The 19,406-nt window shown below is 30.5% G+C and overlaps 1 protein-coding gene and 2 long non-coding RNA genes across 3 annotated transcripts in view; 1 reads left to right on the top strand and 2 right to left on the bottom strand.

Moving 5' to 3' along the window:
- Positions 1–19,406, top strand: part of LOC114344218 (uncharacterized) — a 346,622-nt gene that overhangs the window by 25,511 nt on the left and 301,705 nt on the right. The window lies entirely within an intron of this gene.
- On the bottom strand, positions 1,551–7,829 carry LOC126884419 (uncharacterized). The gene is made up of 2 exons (XR_007698024.1): positions 7,480–7,829; positions 1,551–1,855 (listed from the first exon to the last, which is right to left on the bottom strand). It is a non-coding gene; the product is annotated as an uncharacterized LOC126884419 (long non-coding RNA).
- Positions 8,956–10,465, bottom strand: LOC126884418 (uncharacterized). The gene is made up of 2 exons (XR_007698023.1): positions 9,381–10,465; positions 8,956–9,040 (listed from the first exon to the last, which is right to left on the bottom strand). It is a non-coding gene; the product is annotated as an uncharacterized LOC126884418 (long non-coding RNA).

Here is a 19,406-nt window from a genome sequence, read left to right as displayed (position 1 = left end):
AATATTTCGGATAGTTTATAAGGTTCTACTTCGGGTTCATTCTCGATATGAGATACGGGGACTGCGGGGCGAGTGTTACTGTTGTCAGTCATGATGATCAAATAAATTTAAATAAAATAATCAATATATGGAATAATAAAAATGGCCAAATAAATCAATATAAATAAAATAGGTAATCAATATATCAAAAAATAAAAAAATGGTCAAATAAAACAATTTAAATATGAAATAATCAAAATATCAAATAATAAAAATAAAAATGGTCAAATAAATCAATTTAAATATCAAATAATAATTAGAAATAATAAAAAATATCAGAAAATGTTTTTATAACAACTGTCCGATTAGCGAAATGTGCGTGTTTCAGACGTGTATGTAATAACAATAATGAAAATAAAGAAATGACGATTAACAGAATAAACGTCAAATGGTTAAAAGGGAATCAGAAAAATATTTAGTGGTTTAGTGGTTTAAAAAATGTTCTTATAATAACTGCCCGATGAGCGAAAAGTGCGTGTTTCCGGCGTTTTATAACAACAATAAATAAAAACAAAATTGACGATTTACAGTATAAACGTCAAATAATGAGAATAAATATGTAGTTGTTTTTATTGATTTTCAGTATAATCAATATTGGAATATCGAACAGTATTCAATAATAATAATAATATTGTAAAATAATGTAATAATAATATACGAGATGATTCAATATTAGGCTTACACTAAATCCAAAAACATCTAGTCGTCTTGTTCTCGACAGCGTCTCTACCAGGGGCTTCACCAGGTGTTCCTAATCCGTAGATATCTGCAAAGTGATGACGGCTCTGCCTTTTGGATGGTTCGTTTCTGAATCAAAGGAGTGGAATCCACCGTTGTCAGTTAGGCTTTTCCGTGTTCTAACAACGTTTCCAGATCCTACTGACTGCGCCAATTTTTATATCACTTAAAACTTTTTGACTTTTTAAAAAATATTTTATTTTGAAAAATAGAAAAATTAAAGTTACATGTACTAAATCTAAATTATTACGAACAACAAATTAAAGCCGGCAGATGGTTTTACACAATTAGCAAAATGCTGAGGTTGTGAGAAAGCTTGGACGTCGTTGATTCCGCTGACATTGACATTGATACTATATGCGTCGGTTCAGATGGCTGACACCTGATATCTGCTGATGGGAAATAGGTAGGTACTTCATCATTAAGGCTAGTTGGTACAAAACGGATATAACATATATATATATATGTATATATATATATATATATATATATATATATATATATATATATATATATTTATATATTATGATCTACTTTTTATTACTTTAATATCACTTAATATTTATTTGATTACTCCAATTAATTATTTAATCAATTATCCAATTGTCGCAAATCATATAAAAAAATTAATAAAAAATCTCAGGGTGCCTTTTTATAATACAAAAAAATATCTAAATTATCTTATGTTATACTTATCTTCTCTCGTGGTTTCAGTATCTCTTAGTTGGTTCTAATCGGGAAAAATGATTAGGAAACGGAATTAAATAGAAATATAAAATAAGCATACAGAATTTTATTATCAAAATCAATACTCTAAAAATCGATCAAATTTAAAACCTGTGGACACAGCTGTCCGAATGAAATTTTTACCACTTAAATTTATTCTAGTTAAAATAACAATTTATCGGTTTGTTCCCGATGACTTTGATAAAACAAGCTAAACAAACAAATTTAGGTATTCGCAAATCTACCTATACTTCCTATTTACTTTTTGAAATATTGGAATCTTAATTCATATGCTTTTACTCAAAATTTTAGTTTCCGAACATAAAAATATCTTTCACATAAATTGACTGACCTTTTGCTTCACTCACTCTGATGTCTTCTCTTGACCCAAAACAGCTCTCCCTCGTTGACTATGTTAGGCTACCCATCAAAGCCCTCTCCGTCCTCAAGCTTCAAATCTATCAGCATACCAGCACCAATTCTCCAACAAAACACAAACTCCAAAAAATTATCTCCTCTCCTTCTCACAACTATACAGAATCAAAGAGGTATTTCGTCTCAATTTGATCTGTCTCTCGTTCCACTTTTCAGCTCTATTCTCCACTATCAAAACACCCACTGGTACTTGCTATCTAACTATCCACGAAAACGTTGACTGCTCTTCAGCGATGCCAATCACATAATGAGTTCCTCTTTCCAAAACTATCTCACATTCAAACAAACTTTCTTTACCTCAATTTTCTAAGAACTAATTACTGTGGCATGCATAACAAAACATCGTTATAATCTCCAAATACCCTGAACAATTATGGTCTATTCATATCACTTTCTTTCCTAATGTTTTATTTTTCAGGAAATAAACTTACTAACGATAAATCACTTCTTAAAAACTACATATAATAAATAGTTACAAATCAATGTACAGGGTGGATCAAATTTATGTGCCCGCGTTATATTAAAAAAAATTAAAATTTTTATTCTATCTTTGATTGATAGATTGATCCACAATAACATCCCCGCCTTGTTTTGAGATAAAATCGTTATTAATAAGTGCAACAAAAAAAAAGATTTTCTCTCGACAACAACACTTTTCTATTGTGTCAAAATATGGAGTCCCACCTGAAAAACAATTGCTTCCTTTTACCCAGTGTCTGTACTTATGTGGGATAGGGTAAGATTTCGATCGAAGATTTCCTAAGTCTTTAACCTCAAATGACTGTTCATACTTTTTGGCTACTCTGCTTTCTTCATTTTTTAAATGTTCATACTCCCTCAATATTTCACGCAGTTCCTTCTCCTTTTCTTCTCCACATATCAATTTTATTTCTTTTTCCTCCGATTCTTTACACATGTTTATTGTGTATTCTGCCTCTTCCATTTTGCATACTTCTTCTTCAAATACCACAGTTTCAATGGTATCTCTTTCGCCTTCTTTTTCTATTCTGATCTCTTCTTCTTCTGGGCTCATCTCTTCTTTTGAGGAATCCCAAGCTTCATTTTCTTGTGTCAATCTTTTTTCTTCTTTTTCTTCTTCAGGGTTCATCTCTTTTTTCGAGGAATCCCAAGCTTCATTTTCTTTTGTCAATATTTTTTCTTCTTCTTCTTCTCTTCTTTTGAGGGATCCCGAGCTTCATTTTCTTTTGTCACTCTTTTTTCTTCTTCTGGGCTCATCTCTTTTTTCGAGGAATCCCAGGTTTCATTGTCTTTACTTATCTTCTGCTGCTTTCTCCGCTTTCTTTTCTGTCCTTGCTTCATTGCCAAATTCAGTTCCACCGTTTGTTTTTGTCTACATTATCCTTTTTCCGTTTCTCATGTTCCTTGTCCATTTCCAGAATGTCCTGTTCTTCTTCTTTTTCCTCTGTGATTTTCATCGTATTATTTTTGAAATCTATCACCACATGTTTTTCTGACAATTCATCCACTCCTACGATCATATCATGTATCATGTTCGGCATTATAACACATTGTAGCGCATAAAATTTCTTGCCCAATCGTATCCTTATTCGTATTCCTTCATTTATAGTTGCCAAAGTCCGTTTATTTGCACCCACTAAATTTACCCTGGGAATTTTGTAAATTAAATTCGTTAAATCAACCTCTTCTATTAATTTCCTGTTAATCAGTGTAATTTCCAAACCAGTATCAATCATAATTTTAATCGGTTTCTCATTGATATAACCATCTACAAATTTTAAATTTACTCCACTTCTTTTATCATTATTTCCTGCTAATTTAATAAATTCCTTCGGGTGACAAAAAATTCCTGTTTGTTCTTTTGTGTTTAGTGAGCGCCTTCGTGAAAAGACGCTTGCGGTTCTTCTTCGCTTCTTCTTCCGTCGCTTTGTCTCTCATCCTCATATTCACCTATTTGCACATTGTTTACCGCTCTTCTATTTTCTCTTTATCTGTCGGACCCGTATCGGTTTCCACGATTTTCCTGTTCATTCCTTCTATTATCATTTCTGTCTTCTTGATTTGTGCGGGTGTTATTTAATAATAATAATAATAATAATGACTTTATTGCTTTTTTTCAAAAAAAAATACAAACTAGACAAACAGTAATAATTCTAATAAAGCAAAAGGCGACGTTCGCTCTTAGATGATGTTCCTAGAAACACCAGCTAAGAAGCGCTCTTCCACGTAACCGCAATACAAATAATTACTATTCTAGTGTAACCTAAAGACCTTATTTACATGCTAAAATAAATTTATCGTATATGATAATAACACTAATTATCTATTTTTATTGAATAAATTTTTTTTAAAAGACATAAAATTACATAGTGAGAGAAGTAGAGGGTGGATTTCTATTCTGGTTTTCTCGATATGTGTCTTCGTTCCATTGCCGATTTCTTTGTTCATAGTTTCCTCTTCCGTTGTCTCTATTTTCGTTTTCTCTTCTTGTATAATCTCTCCTAAAGTTTTGTCTTCTATCTCTATAGTCTCGATTTTCGCGTTGTCTATAATTATCTTGCGATCTTCTTATTTCTCTTTCTCTTATTTTTGCTTCTCGTATTTGTAACATTGGCACAAACTCTCGATATCTTTGTAGTTTTGTAACGTTATGTGATCTTCTAAGGTATCTTCAAAATGTCTGGCTATCAGTTCTACTAACTGTTCGGAAGAATAATTGTACTGTAGGTGTTTTGCATTGTTGTATAATTGTAGTGCGTATGTTTTTTCTGAAATACCCATTCTATCATGGTACCTTCCATTTTGCAACTCCTTGTTTATTTCTAGCTGTTGTATTTTTCCCCAGAAATAACTCAAGAACTCTTGTTCGAATTTATGCCAATTGTCCAATTCTTCTTCTTTGCTATCAAACCATAAACTCGCATCATCTTTAAGATGGTTACTTATCGTTTCTTTGGCTGTTTCGAAGTTACCGATGTATTGTACTTTCTTTTTTAAATTATTTATGAAAATTACTGGGTGTAATTTTTTTACATCCCCGCCAAATCTTATTTTCACATCCTCTGTACTATGGATAATCGTTTCCCTTTTTTCTCCGAAATTCTGTTGCGTCTTGTTTTCGGTGACTTGTTTTTCTATTTCTGTGATTCTTTTTTCCACTTCTTCTCTGTCTACTTGAATAGCATTGTCCAACTTATTTTCCAAATTTTCTATTTCCTTTTTCTGGCAATTTGTTAACTCCTCCATTTTATTTTGAATTTTCATTTCTTGTTCTTTCATGTGATCCTTCATTCTCATTTCTTGTTCTTGCATGTGATCTTTAATTTTTATTTCATACTTTTCTATGCGTTCCTCCATTTTCTTGTTGTTCTCTTCTATGGCTTGTTTTGTTTCCTTCTGATGTTCTTGCATTATTCTTTTTGTTTCATCCATTGCTTGTTTTGTTTCCTCCTGATTTTTATCCATTTTATCCATTTTCTTTGATGTTTCTTGCTGATTTTCTTGCATTGTATCCATTTTCTTTGATGTTTCTTCCTGATTTTCTTGCATTGTATCCATTTTCTTTGATGTTTCATCCATTTTTTGTGACTGGAGTTGCATCAGTTGTAATAATTTATCTATTCCTGATAATTCCTGTTGTTCTGATGCCATGATTGTTGTTTCGAAAATGTCTTCTTGTTCTATATGTTCTTCTTGTTCCAAATGTTCTTCTTGTTTTTTGTTTCCTTTGCTTTTGCTTCTGGTTGTTATCGACATGTAGTTAAAATTTATCCGCGCCTGATACGAAATTCGAAAATACCTTGTATGCTGTAGAGGCGAAAATTTTTATCTCCCCAAATATAATCAATCTATCACACAAATTTTCAAATTTATCAAAATTCAAATCAATCAAAAATAAAATAAATATGCAAAATTGTACCTAGATAAAAATAACTCCAAACAAAATATTTCATAAATTTTAAATATATCAACTTTTTCCGACGGGCAAATAAATTTTCCTTCACCTGTTTTTCCGTTTCCTATCCCTTCAAATTCACAACCAGAGATACTTTCACGCCACACGTTGGTTCGCCATGTTGTTATGATCTACTTTTTTTTTCTTTAATATCACTTAATCTTTATTTGATTACTCCAATTAATTATTTAATCAATTATCCAATTGTCGCAAATCATACAAAAAAATTAATAAAAAATCTCAGGGTGCCTTTTTATAATACAAAAAAAAATATCTAAATTATCTTATGTTATACTTATCTTCTCTCGTGGTTTCAGTATCTCTTAGTTGGTTCTAATCGGGAAAAATATTAGGAAACGGAATTAAATAGAAATATAAAACAAGCATACAGAATTTTATTATCAAAATCAATACTCTAAAAATCGATCAAATTTAAAACCTGTGGACACAGCTGTCCGAATGAAATTTTTACCACTTAAATTTATTCTAGTTAAAATAACAATTTATCGGTTTGTTCCCGACGACTTTGATAAAACAAGCTAAACAAACAAATTTAGATATTCGCAAATTTTTATATGGTACATTTATATATATATATATATATATATATATATATATATATATATATATATATATATGAAAGGAAACGGCAATTGCATTTTATTTCACTTCGACCACCACCGATATTCTACACGACGTGTTTCGAGCTCATGTCAAGCTCTCGTCAGGAACATCTAGGTGGATGGTCGAGGTGCAAGAAAATGCTTTTGGCCTTTCTGGTAATAATAAGTATTATTACCAGAAAGGCCAAAAGCTCATGTCAAGCTCTCGTCAGGAACATCTAGGTGGATGGTCGAGGTGCAAGAAAATGCTTTTGGCCTTTCTGGTAATAATAAAATAACCAGAAAGGCCAAAAGCATTTTCTTGCACCTCGACCATCCACCTAGATGTTCCTGACGAGAGCTTGACATGAGCTCGAAACACGTCGTGTAGAATATCGGTGGTGGTCGAAGTGAAATAAAATGCAATTGCCGTTTCCTTTCATATCACGGTTCTTCTCCGTTATTGACGAATGTGTAGCGAATAACGTGGCTTTGTAGACAAATCTGTGACACAAAGAGGTGTCTTTTGTCGTTCATCGTCTTTTATGAAGACTTTGAAATTTACATTTTCGCGTCCGCTACGGAAAAGATTTCTTCTGTATACCAGAGAAATCTTTTCGTTTAATTTATATATATATATATATATATATCAAACAAATGAAATAGAGAATGTGGAAAAATCCCCTTACGAAGTAATTTTTTTAAAAATAAGGGGATTTTTCCACATTCTCTATTTCATTTGTTTGATTTAGTTACGTTTGGTCGGTAAACCAATAACTTAGATCTTTTGATCACTGAGTGTGTTTCAAAGGTTTACATCTTTTGTTTATATATATATATATATATATATATATATATATATATATATATATATATATATATATATATATATATATATAATTCCATCCTATTTACTTTTTGAAATATTGGAATCTTAATTCATATGCTTTTACTCAAAATTTTAGTTTCCGAACATACAAATATCTTTCACATAAATTGACTGACCTTTTGCTTCACTCACTCTGATGTCTTCTCTTGACCCAAAACAGCTCTCCCTCGTTGACTATGTTAGGCTACCCATCAAAGCCCTCTCCGTTCTCAAGCTTCAAATCTATCAACATACCAGCACCAATTCTCCAACAAAACACAAACTCCAAAAAATTATCTCCTCTCCTTCTCACAACTATACAGAATCAAAGAGGTATTTCGTCTCAATTTGATCTGTCTCTCGTTCCACTTTTCAGCTCTATTCTCCACTATCAAAACACCCACTGGTACTTGCTATCTAACTATCCACGAAAACGTTGACTGCTCTTCAGCGATGCCAATCACATAATGAGTTCCTCTTTCCAAAACTATCTCACATTCAAACAAACTTTCTTTACCTCAATTTCCTAAGAACTAATTACTGTGGCATGCGTAACAAGACATCGTTATAATCTCCAAATACCCTGAACAATTATGGTCTATTCATATCACTTTCTTTCCTAATGTTTTATTTTTCAGAGAAAAAACTTACTAACGTTAAATCACTTCTTAAAAACTACTTATAATAAATAGTTACAAATCAATGTACAGGGTGGATCAAATTTATGTGTCCGCGTTGTATTAAAAAAATTAAAATTTTTATTCTATTTTTGATTGATAGATTGATCCACAATAATATATATGTATATACATATATATATATATATATATATATATATATATATATATATATATATATATATAAAATATATATATATAAATATATATATATATATATATATATATATATATATATATATATATATATATAAAAAACAAAATATGCACAAGATGGAATGCAACCATAGACACGTGTTTCTGACTTATTAGTCGTCATCAGTATGATATAGCTAAACAGGAGCAATGCAACCAACTTGTGGCTATAATGTTAGAAGACCCTCAGGATTCGAGAGCAACAACTAACAAATCCACGGAATTCCATCTGGATTTGACACAGTTTAAAGCTATTTCGATTGGAATGTTGGTATAGAGTGATTTTACGTCGAAAGATATAAGTTTGTGATTAATTGGTACGGACTGTTTTGAAATAAAATTGTGAAAATCCCATGAGTCTTGTATATGATATTGGGTCTTACCGATTACATTTCCCAGAATGTCTGCAAAATATTTGGAGATGTTGTATGTTGGACTTCCAATGTTACTAACAATTGGGCGAAGTGGAATGTTGTTTTTATGTACTTTTGGAAGCCCGTATATATAGGAGGATGTGCCATTGTGAGATATTAATTTATTTTTCAAGCTAAAGTCTATATATTTTTTCTTATACCATCTGTTAATGAGTGAATTTAGAGATGTTTGGATTTTATTTGTAAGATTTAATTTTTCTTTCTTGTATACTGTGTCGTCATTTAAGAGGAGTTTAAGTTTGTTTAGATATTCGGCTTTTAACATTATTACTGTTTTAAATGTAGTAATGAAACAAAGACTTACTCACAATCATTTAATTATACTTGACGACCGGTTTAGATCTCTACATTATTCAGATCATCTTCTGGTCGGCGTTACAAGTAGTTAAATGCTACAATTAAAGAAAACCAGAGTTAGAACATTGTCTGGTTGCACAAATGTTAATAGAAAGCTAACTTCGAAAACATTTTTTGAAATAGAGGTTTGCAACTGTTGACATTTCAGAAAAGCGATACATACAAATGCACACTTATGAGCAACAGATACTCACAAGCATGCATAAGTAAATGGATGCATGCAGTTTATAAATATTTGTTGAAAAAGTTAAAAAATAATAAAAAATAATTTTTTTTAAAAATTGAATAACTAATTAAAACATTAATCAAATAAATATGCTTCCAAAATTCAAAAAATAATAATAATAGATAGTAATATTGCTCTGATCTACTTACATGCCGTTACAAGGGATGCGCTGCCACTTAGTTGTTAACATGTTAATACGTCCAACTTATGCTAATAGGTTAGCTGGGAGAGAGAGAGGTATAGGGCAAACAGACATGTTACGTAGGTCAAAACACAGTAAATTTTTTTGAAATATGAATGGATCCTGAAGGAAGATGCGTGCTGTGAAACAAAGGATGTTGTGTTAGACAGGAGAAAGGCAATGCTCGAGTGGATGTATTTTAAATGTAGCTAAGTTTGAAATCACTTTATTGTAGAATCTTGTACTAATGTGATGGTCTTTGCTCGTTGTTTTTCGATATGGGCAGAGGTCAAAGTATGTGAAATGACAAATAGAAAAGTATTTAATTAAATTAAATTTAAATGTCTTGTTCCCGGTCAAAGGACTAAGGGATGTCACAGATTTAATAAAATTGTAGGTGCCAAACACTATGAAATCTATGAAATGTATAGAAATAATAAGAAGGCTATTTAGATGAAAAAATAGTAAAAAAAGGTTGTCAAAAGAGAGTAGTTAAGAAAATGTAAAAGTAAAACTGTAAAAAGATCAGAAAAAGGCAAGGGTTATTTTGTTTGAGTTATTGTATGATGGAATATGTTCAGAGAGAAAGTTAATGGTAGGGTGTAGGCACTTACTTGAGAATAGTTTTAAAAAATAAATAAATAAATTAACACATAACACATTGGATTTTAAAACACACAGACATAAAAACAATTGGTAAAATTTTTTGAAGGGAGGTAGCACTACATTTCCCCAATTCAGAAATAACTAATTTTTATTTTTTAATGAAAGTCTGGTTTTTCTGTTATTAGGCAATCCATCGACCTGTCAAAGATAAACCACGTGATCTTTGGTTGGCACACAAAACTGTTCCTAACCTAAACTCAATGTAATTATTGATTTTTCTTATTTGTTTTTTGTCGTGATTTTGAGGTAGTATAGTATTTAAAGACATTCATTAGATTAATTATTTTATAAACTTTACCTTTTTGGTGATTTTTAAGTGCTGACAACATGCCTGTGACTTATATAGTAGTGAACTGTGGAAGTCGAGCTGATCGGTTAATGTTAATTTTTTTCGTGTTCCCTCTATAGGGCTTTTCATTCACAGTCATTTGTTTTGAGCTTCTGTCATATGCCATATAATCCGTGTATAGTAATATTATACACGGATTATACAACATCTAACAGAAGCTCGAAACAAATGGCAATGGATGAAAAGCCCTATTAGAAACTCATTTATGTTTCCTCGCCTAACTAAATTATCAAAAAACAGGACGCACTCATACTAGGAATTATGGTTTTTATTAATATTATTACAATTATTTATATGTGACACTAACGTAACTAGTAACATTAATTTTTAGGCCAATGTGACAAACTTTATTAATACTAAATTTTAACATTTATCCCCTATTTTGTTAAAACAAGATTATTTTGTTTTTCATTCTATTCAAAATAAATGCAGTTTTGACAGGGAATTTGTTTTGTTATTTATTTATTCCATATAGACCTGGATCCCGCGTACCAAAAAAAAGTTGATTAATAGCAAGCTGAAAATTTATTAATAGCTTAACGGTGTCTAGTCCGACAAACTTTGACGTACGGGAACACTGGAAGTTTTAACTGTGGAACAGGTTAAAAATTTGGAACGTCAAACTACGAAAATGTTTATGTAATTTGTCAGATAAAACTTCCAATTGATTTGCTACCAATTCATTAAACTCTCATGCAAAAACCAAACTGGTGAAAAAATCACCAACTGGGCATTTTAATGAGTAGAACACGAAGACCATGTCAAACTACAGGAATCATGTTGGTTAGTAATAGCAGTCTGATTTTTGCATGAGAATTTAATGAAAGGATAACAAATCAATTGGATGTTCTGTCCGACAAAATATATGGGATGTTTTTGTAATCTGATGTTCCAAATCTGAGTTTCCAAACTGTTTCACAATTAAAACTATCCCTGTTCCAGTGTCACAATACATCAAAGTTTGTCCAACTGGACACCGTTAAGCTATTAACAAATTTTCAGCTTGCTATTAATCAATTTTTTTGGTACATGGGATCCAGACCTAATAGGTTTGTTCGTAGTACGACACAAACGATTAGCAACTGCTGCCAACCATCAGATGCATGAGCAGTTAATAGTTAGCATTCATAGACTACGAATGCGCATGTGTCTGATGGTTGGCAAGAGTTGCTGATCATTCTACGAACAAACCTATCAGTAATCACTATTTGTGATATCCATGGGTAGTTACTAACAGAAAGAGGCAGGATTCGATTTTTAAATCATTTATTTTAGAATCAAAACATAGTCATACCTTAAACGATAAATGTATATTATCATTAAAAGTTGATACTAATTACAAAAATAAATACACATTTAAAAGACCAATACATAATTACTCATGATTAAGAAGTACATTATAATTAAAAATGAATAACCATTTTCATATCGCTGCAACACAATGCCAAAGCCATCTTATATTTCAGTTCGTTTAGTGAGCACAACAAGCACTCTGACCGAACAGTTTCAAAACTCATTAGTTTTTCATCAGAGAATGCATATGTTGCTATCTCCAAACCATGTAGCTGTAACAATGGGTTCTTCTTCGTCTGTCTTGCCCTGGGCATACTCAGCTAAAAATAGGATTTCTGCAGACTTCACTATTACCGGCCATACGCATACAATCTGCATTTTCGATGTCATCAGAACTGGCTATCACCCCACCAAAGCATTTAGTCGTTTAGCATTAAATTTTTGGAAATGCTTCACCTAAAATAATATTTTATTTTTTTGGAAATTCTTGAACTACAAAAATTTATTTTTATTAGAGTATTTGCGTTCTTTACAATGATTGAGAATATTTTATTTAAAATCAGACATTCATATAATATAATTTTAGAACAATGATGACAGTAATTCAAATAGATGGCAGTAATAAATCATTTTCAGATAATTATGGAGTTCGCAGTTTACAGATTAGGACGACGATATGTCTGGTTTCATACAGATATATAAACGTAAATAAATCTAATATTTAGAACCAATTTATCCAAAAGACACTAATACTGTTATCCATATATTTCTTAATGGTGAATAAATAAAATAAAGGCATACCTTTCCAACAATAATATGGAAATCAGGAAATCATTAACAATTTTTACTCCATTCAAAACAAATCCAGCTGTAAAATATTTATGTGCCTGAAGGCTTTTGTATGCTTTCATCTGCTGCTTAGAGTAGCAACTGCGAGATTCCACCAGATATGTATAAATATCTATAATAGTAACTTGATGGTCTGCACTTTACTGTAAAATCCAATTCTGACTAAATTGCGTATGGATCTAAATCCCCAATTATTTTCAGCTTCAATAAATATCTAAAACAATAAAAGAAATAATGTTATTGCTTGCAAAATTCATCATTATTGATAAATATCGGGGCAAAATGACAGTAAATAAAATTTGTTTCGCCTACCTTTCTCGCAACATCTGGAGTTTCCAATAATAATTTCCTTAAATAATCAGTTTGCATTGTGGTAAAGTTTATAAAGTTCACAAAAACAGGAAACGAAATCCAAATAAATCCAAAATAGACAAAATACGACGATAAACAATGAAAAATCATTGCAAAATAGATACAAACATAACCTCTTTGTTAGTTTGTGTGCCAACCAGAGGTCACGTGGTTTGGATTGCCTAATTGAGAGGGAATATTGACAGTATAGACATATGTAGGTTATCTGAAATGTCAAAACACTTCTTCTCAAATGTTGTACAGTAGTTGCCTACTTTAATTAAATCTATTAGTAACCTGAAGTATACAACAATTCCCACATTTTTCAAAAAGAATATTCATAATTTATAGCAAAATCTAAGTTTTATGTGTAACAACTACTATAAAAAGACTATTGTAACAATACTAAATGTACAGGATTGTAAGTTAATAATAAATGTATTATTCAGAAAGAGAAGAAGTGTAGAGTGAAAAATCGTAATACGAATGCACAATCTAACGGACAAGCTTATCACCTGTTGCATAAGTGTAGGGGAGTTAAGTACTTTGATAAGTCTAGTTTATTTTAAATTTAATAAATGCAGTCTAATATAAACAATGAAAGTTATAATAAAGGAGAGAAAGTTGGTTGGTAATATTGCAGTCATTTGACATCGAAAAGTCAACGTGGTCAGAGGAAACGGAATATTTAGTGACAGGTGTGAGGAGGGGGGGGGGTGTTAATTTAAAAAGGAACCTAAAATTTTTCTCTCCCAGCTAACCTATTAGCATAAGTTGGACGTGTTAACATGTTAACAACTAAGTGGCAGCGCATCCCTTGTAACGGCATGTAAGTAGATCAGAGCAATATTACTATCTATTATTATTATTTTTTGAATTTTGGAAGCATATTTATTTGATTAATGTTTTAATTAGTTATTCAATTTTTAAATTTTTTTTTTATTTTTTATTATTATTTTTTAACTTTTTCAACAAATATTCATAAACTGCATGCATCCATTTACTTATGCATGCTTGTGAGTATCTGTTGCTCATAAGTGTGCATTTGTATGTATCGGTTTTCTGAAATGTCAACAGTTGCAAACCTCTATTTCAAAAAATGTTTTCGAAGTTAGCTTTCTGTGCAACCAGACAATGTTCTAACTCTGGTTTTCTTTAATTGTAGCATTTAACTACTTGTAAGGCCGACCTGAAGATGATCTGAATAATGTAGAGATCGAAACCGGTCGTCAAAGTATAATTAAATGATTGTGAGTAAGTCTTTGTTTCATTACTACATTTAATATGGACTCACATATGCAACCCATTCAATATTTTTTTATTACTGTTTTGTTACATTTATCTGCTGTCAAAATCAGTAGGTTTGTATTTTGTTCTAAGAAAGCTTTTGTTTGTTTTAAATAGTAATTATATTGACTTTTTTGGTGACCTGCATATCTTTGTATCTTTTTAGTATAATTTGTGATTATGTTGACTGCTTTACTTCTAATTTCGTTTATATTTGAATTATTGATGTAGGTTAGACCATTTTCGATTCCAGCAATAATGTTAAAAGTAGGAAACTTTTGTATAGGTAAAGAAAAATTAGGACCCAAACTTAAAATGTAATAACAAAATTAATTTTCTCGATCTAAGTTTGGAGTATAACAGCAATAACCGACTTATAATTACCAACTGGTTTACAAAAGATGTCTGGTCTGGAAGATATTTAAACTACAATACCAACGCACCGGTAAGTCACAAAAGAAGTGTTATATTCAGTCTAACGGATAGAGCAATTAAGCTATCTAGCCCACAATTCCATTCCGAAAATCTGAAAAGAGTTAAAGATATTTTAGAAAAAAATAATTATCCTCCAGAATTTTACAACCCTCTAATTAAAAAAAGAAAATATATCATCAACAACCAATCAAATTCCAATACCACTCCAAATCAAATCCAAATTTCACCTAACAATATCAATAGTAATATAACCAACCCAAATAAACGCTATATATCCCTACCATATATAAATGGATTTTCCGAACAAATGTCGAGAATATTTGCAAAATATGATATCAATGTTGGACATAAAGCGCCTAAAACATCGGGGCAATGTTTTTCAAAATTTAAACCCATTGTTACTAAGGACCAGCAGTCAGATGTTGTTTATAAAGTTAATTGTAAAGATTGCAATTCGACATACATTGGGCAAACACATCAATATATACATAGAAGGATGGTTGCACACAAACATAGTGTACAAACCAACAAAGTAAACACTACAGCATTAGCCAAGCATTCCATAGAAAATAACCATGCTTTTAATTTTGAAAATGTACAAATTTTAGAAAAAGAACAAAACTACAACAAAAGATGTATATTGGAGATGATTCATGTAAAGAAAGACCAAAATTGCATAAATAATAAAACTGACATCAAGGATCTCTCCAATGTATATCATAATTTAATAAATTGATTTAATTTTTATAAATGTACAATTTGGCAAATATTTTAAATACGGTCCTTAACGGACGTCAATTTTGAATTCTGCCATATGGTTTCAAGAGTCAAGCTCGCATTCCACAACAAAACGCCAAGCCAACAAGTGCAATGTAAATTTTAGTCTTTTGTTTTGTTTTATGTAATGTTTATAATTATTCATTAAAGTGCTTATTGAAAATGGCAATTAGCCGAAACGTTTAAGCCATAACAAAGTGTTTTATTTTTATCAGACCGAAAACCCAGGAATTAAAAAGTTTCTATTTAATAATTTACGGTCATGAAATAACAAAACTATATATATATATATATATCATATATATATATATATATATATATATATATATATATATATATATATATATATATATATATATATATATATATATATATATATATATACATCCCGCTATCATTATGTCATCTTTTCATGTTGCAGTCATTTGGCATCACTAAGAAATACTATAATTTTCGAATTTTAATTCGTGTATGTTTGTTGAGCGCATTTTTTAATGCCCTGTATCGTTCTCAGTTTTTTAAAATGTTGATTTTAAAAATTTAAATTATATACAAAAATTTTTACACTTTACAGCCATTTTGACTTCCACCACATAAAAATGTGTATTTGCGGTGTATTTGCCGTCAATCGATGTTGCCACGAGTTAAAAATATCAATCGTTTGAGGCCAGGTAGAAAAGGTATATTATAAACCATATAAAAGGTGGGTTCTTTACCTGTTCGGCTAGTTCGGCTGGTAAGGGTCCAAATATTTTACAAGTTGAATTGTGTTTATTTTATTTCATCTGCTAAATTATAATTTTCTCATAACGACTTAAAATATTTGTTTGAAAAATTAATTTTGGGTCATTCCATTTCAAATCACTCAATTTTAGAGCAAAAAAAAATTTGGACCTCTGATTTGTCTGAAAATTGGTATATAGCTTCTGCGGGACGTAAAAATAAGATATTTAAGGTCAAAAAATCTTCTTCTTCTTTTTTTCTCAAAATGTTATTTTATTCGATTTTACAGTGATTTGGTGTTTATTTATACAAATTTCCATTTTCTCTCGTAAAGTATCAATGGAAAACATAATATTTTAATAGAAGGGACTCAAAAATGTCATTATATGGCATTATAACAAGTTACTTTGATTCAAAACAAGCTTTTGATCAAATTTTATAGTATAGAAAACGTTAAAATACCGTTTTTTTTTACATTTTTCTCCATTCCCAAAATGCATCATAATCGATTTGGCTGAAAATTTGCCCACAGATAGACAAAACATAGGACTTTAAGTGGTCATAAGGATTTGAATTATATTACAATACCCAAAAAGTTACATGCAATATTATAGTCAAAAATATAGGCGTCTACTGTAAGTAAAATTAACTCGAAAATATCGACCTCACGACAAAAATTGTTAAAAACAAAATTGTAATAATTGTAAATACGATTTATTTGGAACAATTTCAGTTCCTTCCATTTTTGTCGAAAAGTTAAAAATGGCGGAGATATTGAGCAAAACAGGTTCTCCTTTAAAATCAAGATGGCCGCTAACGTAACGGAGGAATTCCTTCGCGATTTTAAATTTAGGCTACTATTGACTCCCCTAAAGATCAGAAAAATAAATTTTTGTGCAGCTTGGCATTCAAGGTCAAATGCTATCCCGACTGGACTAATATATACTTTTGAGTATGATATTACTGCATGTAACATTTTTGGTATTATAATATATTTCAAATCCTTCTAACCACTTAAAGTCCTATCTTTTAGCTATCTGCGGGCAAATTTTTAGCCAAATCGATGATGATGTATTTTGGGAATGGAGGAAAATGTAAAAAACGGTATATTAACGTTTTTTACACTATATAATTTGATCAAAAACTTGTTTTGATTCAAAATAACTTGTTATAATGCCATATAATGACATTTTTGAGTCATTTCTATTAAAATATTATGTTTTTCATTGATACTTTACGACAGAAAATGCAAATTTGTTTAAATAAACACCAAATCACTGTAAAATCGCATAAAATAACATTTTGAGAAAAAAGAAGAAGAAGACCTTAAATATCTTCTTTTTACGTCCCGCAGAAGCTATATACCAATTTTCAGACAAACCGGAGATCAAAATTTTTTCGCCTAAGTGATTTGACATGGAATGTACCTTTTACATTTTCGTTTAATTTACTTACGGTTTTTGTTCAGAATTTTGAAGAAACGCTTGGTTTGACATAAAATTTGGGACACGCATAGCTAATATGTTAAAGAAAAAAAGTGATATTGTGCCGATATGTGCTTTTGATCTGGAGGTGAGTTTCGTACGTTATCGGGGATGAAAACAAATACGTTCAAATAAGTCCGGAATTGGATAAACTGACTAATTCTAAACAACTTCTATTTTATAGAGTTTTTTCACTAAGTCAATAATTTTAGAGATATTTGCGAGTGAATATGTTCATTTTTCAACAAAAAAAAAACACGTTTTTAGACGGTTTCTCGCAAATAACTCAAAAAGTAGGTACCTACTTTATTGAAAAAAAATTAGCAAATAGCAAATATAGCTTATAGAAAAGTGTAAAAATGGTATATGTGTCAGGTCTGTAGACCCAGTAGAAGCAGAGTTATTGCTAAGCTTTGTTTTAAAACCAAGAGGAGTAGGTAAACTAAAAAGACAGATTCACACCCAAGAAAGTCACTAGAAATATCTTCAGATACATCTTCTTTTTTGGTTGATCATATCGGCCTTTGACGGTAATATTGACTAAAAATCTAAAACTAAAAGGAATAACGCAGAAAATACAAAAATCGCTGATAAAATAAATAAACTAACCTATGAAATGCCAATAATGTTAAAATTTTATAAATGTCATTATTGTCAAAATTTGATATGAGTAAAATTGCCTGAGGTTGTACCAATTACAAACAAGGTTTACGGCGCGGGAAATTTGAATTACTCTTAGTTTAAAAACAGACTATAATTAAAAATAACCTCTTATATGTCAAATTCCAAATCGAATATTTTAACGTGAAATAAAAAAAATGAAACACTTTTCTAGGAAAACTGATTACAACTTTTTTGAAGTGTTTAAGAAAACGTTTATTTTTATTTTTTTAAAAAGATTCTAGCAGCAAGAGTAAGCAAGTTACGCTCAAAATACAGTTGTTTCTTTTTTTTTTGGTTAAAAATATCGTAAAAATCTCCCTCTAATTAACAGCCCAAATGTAATTAATCGTTACCACTTCACAAGTAACTTTATGTATTGTTTGTGTTTGTAAGTTTCATCAGTTCAAAGTGCTTATTTGTGAAAAAATTTGGTTTTAAAGTAAATTTTAAATCTTTAATTTTGAAAAAAAAGACTTTTTTCAAAATAACTTAAAAATTATTAGTGATACCAAATATCTTAAAGAGTAAAAAATGTAGGTTTTGCTTTTTTAAATATTTGGGATTTTTTGATTTTCTGGAAGACAAAAATTGGTTAAGATATGGCTGTTTAAAATTTGCATATACATACTCGTGACTAGTGATTCGTTCGAGCCCTTTCAACAAACCCCCTTTCAAAAATAAGCATTTTTAACCAATGCAACTTACAGATCATATACAGGGTGTCCCCGAAAATAGTGCGTTCCTTAAAGGTATAGATAGAAAGCACAATGTAGAGCAAAAAATTCTTATAACATTTTCAGCCGTTTAAAACTTTTATAGAACAAAATTTGCTTAGAATTAGAATTAGTTAGTTTATCCACTCCCGGACTTATTTTGAACGTATGTTTTTTCACCCCCAAGAAGGGGTGAAATTCACATCCAGGACAAGAGAACATATCGGCATAATCTCACTTTTTTCTTTGGCATTTTAGCTACGTGTGTGCCAAATTTCATGTCAATCCAAGCGGTTCTTTAAAATCTGGAGGTTTTGCGATATTTTACCGTGAGTGAATGGAATAATTGCCGTTGTCACTTTTAGATAAGAAGTCATTATCACAATGACATAGTCAGGTTAACT

This window comes from Diabrotica virgifera, chromosome 5, assembly GCF_917563875.1.
Source record: "Diabrotica virgifera virgifera chromosome 5, PGI_DIABVI_V3a".
Lineage (NCBI taxonomy): Eukaryota > Metazoa > Arthropoda > Insecta > Coleoptera > Chrysomelidae > Diabrotica > Diabrotica virgifera.
Note: the sequence above shows the minus strand (reverse complement) of the source record. Positions and strands in the feature narration are given on the sequence as shown.